At 41.4% G+C, this 6,000-nt stretch overlaps 1 long non-coding RNA gene across 1 annotated transcript in view; it reads left to right on the top strand.

Annotated features, from left to right (window-relative positions):
• The first annotated feature begins 2,199 nt into the window (after positions 1–2,199).
• Positions 2,200–6,000, top strand: part of LOC122459501 — a 49,186-nt gene continuing 45,385 nt past the window's right edge. The window contains exon 1 of the long non-coding RNA XR_006280239.1: positions 2,200–2,281. This is a non-coding gene — a long non-coding RNA (uncharacterized LOC122459501). The remainder of the gene's footprint in view (positions 2,282–6,000) is intronic.

The following is a 6,000-nucleotide window of genomic DNA, read 5'->3' as shown; positions in this document are numbered from 1 at the left end:
CTTACAGAGATTGTTTTGAGGCCTAATTAATTCATGTTTATAAAGTGTGTTGAGATTCACAGGAGATAGGCACTATATGAGTCTCATCTAGCACCAACAAAGTCAGTGTTGGGTTTGCTGTTGACTTCCCCTAGAGCAGTAGTTAATCTGTGGTTAATCTAAAGCATTATTATCATTTAAAAATCCTCCATCTTTGTAATTGTTGTGCTGCTCCTCCCAATCCTGCAGCTCCTGAACTCTGCTAAGATGGCCTCTCAGAGGCAGGACAAGTCAGTGGCTCTTCATTTTAAAGTGGAGGTGAGGGGGGGGACTAGTGGATTAGTAATGGCAGTGGGAACTCCAAGACTGAGCAGGTGGCAAAAACTTGGCGAATTAAGGCATGTGGAACAGGTCATAGCCAAGTTGAGTTGAAATGAAAAATGCCCACACTATTTTAGTTGTGTACTTGGTATGCAAAGAGTGAGGGATTATTTATTTATTTTCACGTTACTCATCTTTAGCCACATTCAAAATGCACATGCTTAATCTAGACTTGGAAGTTTCTGAGACAATAAAGAAAATGCAACTGGAAAATACTATACCACTAACTTGGTGTCATGATGACTTTACAGTCCATATAGCTATAAACTAATTAACATTCTTCAATAAAAGGCTAAGAAAAGGCCCAATAGCATACAATTTTCTTTGGCAAAAAAGCTCCCTGCTTTAAACACAGTGAAAAGACTTGTTTGGGTTCAAAAAGGGTGACAAAGGCACTGTGTTTTGCTATCATTGGACCACTATCAAATTATGTGTCCAAAACAAATGAATCTGTATGGAAGTAGTTAAAATACTGAAGTAAACCAGTCCAATTCTTTTAAAGATATTATTGCTAGCCATATCCTCCCCCATTCAAAATCTGCATTGGGAGATAGGGACCCACTTCAAGTAAATGAGTCACTTTTGCTTCCTAGCCAGAACAATTAAACTTTTTGTATAAAACATGACCTGAAGCCTGCCCTTCACCACATCATCCCTCCTCAAACTCCCAGAGGTCAGCTCTGACATTTAACAGCTCACAAATTCAGTTGCTTAGCTTCTGAGGCCAGCTTCATGCTTTTAAAACTAAAATTAGGTTTTGGGATTTTTTAAAAAACTCATATAACATGTTGTCAGTTCAGCTTCCATACTGTCCAGCATTACAAATGTCCTTCTATCATTCTGCAGAGGGAACATGTTTTTACTACATTTTACATAGCAGCTCTGAATTGCAGAGGAACATACTGTCGCAATGAACATGCTGCAGCACTGGAGCCAAGGTGCGAGCCTGCATTATAAAACTGCACTGAATATAGAATATGGAAGTCAAAGAAATAGTTAATGCATTTTGCAACTTGGTGCTTCTTTATTGCTAGCAGCTGAGTAGTTTGGGGTGGGTTTTTTTTTCTCTGTCCTTATTGATCTCTTGCCATATTGTGCATACAATCCCCTAACAACATTAGCTCATTTCTACTCCAGTCTTAAAGATTAGCTCATCTGGGTTATGTATTTTGGTGTGTAGGTGTTGAGTGCTAAATACAATTTAATGTTTCATTTCTAAAAAGCATTCCTAACAATAACAGCTACTTAATTAGCTTGATCTTTTGATCTATCAGACAGGATGCAAATAAGATTTTCATTCTTCTGGAACTGCTAATGGCAGTGGGGGAAGGGTTTAAGTTATCTATATTCATTATTTTTTCTCAAGAGTTTCCCCACTTTTCTGGAATGTTTCTTTTACAGTGGTACTATAAGTGTTGTAGTTTTGTTCTATTAATGGCCATAATTCAGGGCTTCAGTAATTTACAGTTAATAAAGATAAACAGTTTTTGCCCTTTTAAAACCACCTACCCTTTGTATTTCAAACAGGGCTAATCCTGGGAAGCCCTTTAAAGAGCCTCAAATCATTACACGGATTAGGTGAAGCCCAACCAGAAGCTGAACTATGGTTGTGAGGATTACCCCAAGCTTCTTCACTTCAAGTCAGTTTTCCTTCTGTGCACTGCTAGGAGAACACAGAAACCAGACTCCCCTTGTGCAAATCCTTCCTCAGACTCATTGCCCATGCTGCCCACAGAAGTGAGTTAAAAACAAGTACGTTTTTTTAAAAAAACAGACCTCAAGTTCTTCCCTCCTCTGCATTTTCAAGGCCTTCTTGTCATCTCTGTGTCTGTCTTGCGGACCCTGAACCTACAAATGCTCAGCATGGAGGGATCCCTGCACCTCTGAGGAGACCCACTGACGTCAATGCAATTTCACACAGGTATGATGGTACATGTGCATGGATCTGACTCTAAGCCTGTTGGGGCAAGGGCTGTCTTTATTTTTGTACACATTTTTAGCACTAAACAAACAAATAACGATAACAATATAGTATGTTCCTTATACAGATTTTCACACCATATTTCAGAAGCTGGCCACCGAGATGCTACAAAATGAATCCAACAGCTCCTCACAGAATTTCACGAAGTGGTAGAATTTAGAGATGAAGAAGTCCCATTAAATTATTCATTCTAGCCTGCCCTCCACCCTTGTCGATGACAAAAACTTCCATGGTGTTCTCATTTGCCAGGAAAATGAATTTCATATCATATATAAAAGAAAGACTGTAGGGTCAAGAATGGAAACAGATCAGAAGCCAGGTCAGTCTATATTTGCTCCCTTTCCTCTTTTTGTAAAAAAACAAACAGCTGAGCTGCTCAGCTCTTAGGTAACAGGCTATTTTTGTCTTTTTGTGAAAACTGCTTGCTCCCATTTCTGGATGACATGGACTTTACCTTGGTGTGCCCTTTGTGGAGCCATCATCTCATTATGGCATTGAAGTCAGAGTTGTCACTATGCTGTCTGAAGAAAATAAAATAGTGTGGGGGGGTATTTCAGTCAGCAGATTTATTTTTTATACCCAAACTTCCCTATGCCTCTGTTACACCAGTTTCATTTCCCATCTCTCTCAACTGGGACAGGGATAATTGTGACTGTGTACTTTTTAATTTAGTACTTCAAAAGCACACACACTTTATTTTGACATTCATTTAACTGAAAATAATAAGAACACAGGAAATTAGGCAAAATATTAAGTTTTTTGGTTTGGTTAGGTTGGTTTATTTTCATTTTTTGCTCATTAACGTTTGAAATCTTATGGGCTGGCTTCCAAACTCACTGAACTCCTGCCATTCAGTTAACTTTCGTGGGAAATGAGATTGCTCAACTCTTCTGAAAATCAGGCCATTAGGGTTTGATCCTGTTTGAGTGCCTTTATCTCCCATTGAGGTCAGTGAGTATGGAAAGCACTCAGTACATGTCACCAGGTGCCCTTCAAGGATCAGGTTCTTATGTAGGAGCCCTTTTTAGGGAAGGGGCCATCCACCTGAAATGGAAATTAATGAAGTTTCAGGGGTCCAAAGAGTAACAGAAGTAACTAGAAGGCCTGACAGTGCTGTGATTGAGTGACGCAATCAGTGGAACAAAACCAGATTTTAAACTGGCTCCCCCTCCTGTATTTTTAATACAACAGCCAAAAATAGAGGACAGTGCAGGTCAATAGAAATACCAGGTGGCAAGTTGAAAGTAGGCCAAATTAACCCAGACTTCTGTGTTTGGAATAAGGAAAGTGTTCTAAGCCCTTCAGAGGTCTTGCCAGATGCAATACTGATTAAAACACTTATGACAACAACAACAACTACCCCCTTGTGTATTTCATTTTAGCTATAATGTAAGATTAAGAAGAATTCTTGTCTAGTTTTCAACATACTGTTGCTCAGTGGTGTTATATGAATATAGATGTAGCATTCTGTTTCATGATATACAGTACAAATTGGGCTTTAAAATTAATTTGTTTCATATGTATGCACCCTACAAATTACCCATTAGTTTTAATGTTATATTATAAAAAAGCCCAATACATCAGACAGTCCTAAATTATAGTCCACTCTGGGACTATATTTAAGTAATTGTTTGAGTTTAATTTCTTATTCTGATCAGTCTATTGCAATTAAATTATATTTCTACCTACAGAATAAAATGAGTTAAATAAAAAGTGAGATCTAATTAAGTGCTAATTTAATAATTTTTAAATAATTCAATTGTTGCATTTCCTTGGGCTACCACATAATACACATTGTGAATCAGATATGTATGATCTTACACAGTAGGTTTCTCTGCTGTAAATATTCCTGTTTTCCCGCCGGAATTTCAATGTAGTTTATTTAGATTTCAGTGTAAAAGAAACTCCACCCCAAGAGGGACATTTCCAAAGCTCTAGGTGCCCTTGGCATACATTTAAAAACACAATAACACCAGAGTTAAAAATTATAAATCATCCAGAGCAGTGTTAGCGCTTTTCCTTCCCGTCGTCAGCACAATATGACTTAACCTACTCACCTCACGGCAGTTTCTCACCAGAGAGAAACCTCACCCTCAGCAGCCTCAGCCCTTTGCCAAGGCAGGCTTAAACAGATGGGTTTTGTAGTTTGTTCGGGAGGTCAGCAAATTCAGGCCATTTACCAGAGTGGCTCATCTAGCTCTTATTTCTTCAGCATTTTTCACAGGAGAGAAGAAACTGAATCAATCGCAGGGTAACAATGGGGGGACAGAGTCAGGGGATCCAGGCCCCTGCCTTAATCCCTGACTGAATCTGGAAATTTGGCCCGGCTACCCCTCCATCAGGATGGGGGATCAACTGGGCCAAATCTCAGTGGCACAGCAATTCTGTGCGCCATATCCTGCAATGCCACTTTTTCAAATTTTGCCCAGCTGCCCCTCTGTCAGGATAGAGGGATGGCTGGGCCTAATTTGAGTGGCACTGTGACCCCCGTACACCTGCTTGGCCCCTTTCCTTTGTAGTCCTTCTGGTGCCCATGAACACTGGGCACCCTTAGTTCCCAGGGAGAAGCTAAGCAGGGGGCACCAGGAACCCCCAGTGCCCAGGAGAGAGGGAGTAGGAGAATTAGATCTGGACAATTGATGCTTCCTGGGGACAAACAGATGCAGAAGGAGGTCTGGATGCAGCCAGAATGGCCTGGCCTCTGCTGGGGATGATGCAGCTTGATCACATCTTTGGGTAAGAGTCCAGGGTGGTGTGTGGGGTGGGAAGGCCACAGAGATGGGTGAGAGCTCAGAGCAGGGTGCAGGGCAGTGTGGGGGGATGAGCTCAGGGCTAGGTGTGGGGCAAGGAAAACTCAGAGCTGGGTGCGGGGTAAATTTGGGGGAAGAGCTTGGGGCACATGTGAGGCAATGGGAGGGGAGTATGTGTGTACAGCTGCATGCAGGGGTAGAGTGCAGAGGCAGTGAGGGAGAGAATGGGGCTTAGTGCAGGGGGACACAGAAGGGGAGAAAGTTTGGATCTGGGTGTAGAACAGCGGAGGGAGAGCTCTGGGTCCCCTCCTGATGAAAATTCTGGTTGTGCCCCAGCTCAGTTATAATTAGAGCAAGTCAAAAATTGTCCACCAAAACTGGGTTTCAACAGAAAATTGGGTTTTCAACTAAGTGAATATTTTTGCAAAAACAATCCATGGAAAATTTCAGTTTTTCATTGGAAAATTGAAGGCCCCAAAGTTGAAATATTTCTATTTGTAAATGCTGCTGCTGTGTGTCATGGTGCTGTAGTTGGGCTGCCTCACCTCCCCATTATCCTCTTTGGCTGAGCTCCCCCATTACACTGTATCTCCTACAATACATCAAGGCCACGGACTCCTGTGATGCACCACCTCTCCTGTCCAACAGGGGCGTGTCACAGTTCAGGGCCGCTACCCCTGTATTTCCCTCAGTGGTTCAGCAAGGGCACCTAACCTTCAGGCTTCCAGCTCCATGGCTGTTAGACAGTCAGCCTAAAAAGACCTGCCTGCTTTCTCTTCAGAGACTGATAAAAGAGTGATTGCTACAGATTTAAGTTACCACACAGAGTTTTCTAAGCGAGCCCACTTTATTCTTAAGGTGAAAGCATTAAAGTGAAAACGTATTTTAAAAAATGAAGGAACCTGCCTG

This window comes from Dermochelys coriacea, chromosome 3 (genome assembly GCF_009764565.3).
Source record: "Dermochelys coriacea isolate rDerCor1 chromosome 3, rDerCor1.pri.v4, whole genome shotgun sequence".
NCBI lineage: Eukaryota > Metazoa > Chordata > Testudines > Dermochelyidae > Dermochelys > Dermochelys coriacea.
This window is presented reverse-complemented; position numbering and strand designations above follow the sequence as displayed.